Below are 1,839 nucleotides of genomic sequence, written 5' to 3' on the forward strand. Positions count from 1 at the left end.
TGCTTAACGTATCCCGCGCCGTATGCGGCGTACCCATACAGGTAGAGCCGAGCGCACGGCTCGAGCCGATACGGCTGGCTCGCAACTACCCTCTCCCCGTCGAGCGAAAAAAAACCCACGACATGCGCTGATCACGCGGCCCATTCCAATGTCGCCCCGCCCCGCTGATCGCCTCCCTTACCCGCCGATAGCCGCCTTTCCCCGCCGATCTAGACGTGATCACGCTGCCAATTCCAACGTCTTCCCGTTCGGCCGATCACCGCCTTCTCCCCGTCTTCACCCGGGATCTGGCCGGCGCGGACAGATCTTCGAGTCGCCCGCCGTACGTGATGTCGCCTCCGTGCAGGTCGTCGCGGTGACGTGGACTATGTGGACGCCGTCGCCGCCCGCAACTCCGTGATCAGCCTCTCCGGCAACGTCCTCGCCGTCCGCAGCCACGCCAGGCGGCCTGAAGTGCACGTGCATGCCATGTAAGCCTTCTAGTTCATTCAAAAATTGAATCTGTAAATAATTATGTGCAATCACTTGTTAGATAAGAATTTCTCATCCGTATGATCGTAGTACATTTAATTTGATTTAAAATTGATAGATCAATTTTTATTATAATATTGCAGTGTAGGTTGCGAGATCATTTAATGGATAAAGAAACTGGATTTACGGATTTGTTTTTGGACACGAGTGAGTGGGATGGTAGCGATAGTGTTGATCGTACGAATGGTAATGATAGTAAAGATGACGATGATGGCAGCGACAATGAATCCTGGTCGTCGTACGATAATTTACCTGAGGAGGATTTTGAAAAGAAGGAGGAGGGTGCTTGTAGTGAAAACGTAAGTGTCTTGTACATTCTTTTTGTCGGATGAAGAACCATATGGTACTTACACGTGCATATGATTTTTTTATGTGCAGGAGGATATTGACGTTCACAACGAGGAAAATCATGGTGTTGAATCTTTCGGGGATAACATAAGCCAGGTTCGGTCCAAAATTTAAGATGTCATTGAATAATAAATAGTTGGTAATGACAACTTACATTTGCTTATGTGGAATATTGTAGGCTAACTTTGACGGTTGGAGTGGTCAAGATGGATATGAGCATGAAGATGGAGCTAATATGGACATTGAGGAAGCTGAAATCCAGCAACGTACACTGGAGACACAGTTGAAGGTTATGGGTATGACATTTGCATCACAATGGGAGGCTCACATGTTCTATAATAACTACGCCAAAGACCGTGGATTCAGTATCAGAAAAGATAAGGTGAAACGAGGAAAAGGACTTTCAACCACTATTCGGTATAGGAGATACGTTTGCTCGAGGGCAGGAAAGCGTCACAGTAAATTTTTAAACCCGGAGGGCCGTACCCGCAGGCTAAGACCAGAGACTCGTTGCGAGTGTGGCGCACATTTAGTCGTGAAGTTGGACAAAGGACGTGGAGTTTGGTTTGTGGAAGGTTTTATGGATGATCACAACCATTTGTTGGCTAGACCAGATGAGGTGGTATTTCTACGGTCACATCGAGTGATGGGAGATCACCAGATAGCTGAGATCTTGGCGATGGAAGGAGCTGGGATCAGAAAGCATATCATCGTTGACAACTTCATTAGCAGGTATGGCTCGTATGATAAGTGTGGGTTTCTGAGATGAGACGTGTACAACCTATGTTGTCGAGAAAAAATGAAGTTGATTGCGAAGGGTGATGCTAACACGGCAATTGGGATTATGAGGAGCAGAAAGGAGAAGGATCCAGAGTTTTTCTTTGAGTACGTGCTCGATAAGGAGGTCCGTTTGAAGAGCAAGTTCTGGTGCGATGCACAGTCGTGGCGGGACTATCAACT

This window comes from Triticum aestivum, chromosome 6B (assembly GCF_018294505.1).
Source record: "Triticum aestivum cultivar Chinese Spring chromosome 6B, IWGSC CS RefSeq v2.1, whole genome shotgun sequence".
NCBI lineage: Eukaryota > Viridiplantae > Streptophyta > Magnoliopsida > Poales > Poaceae > Triticum > Triticum aestivum.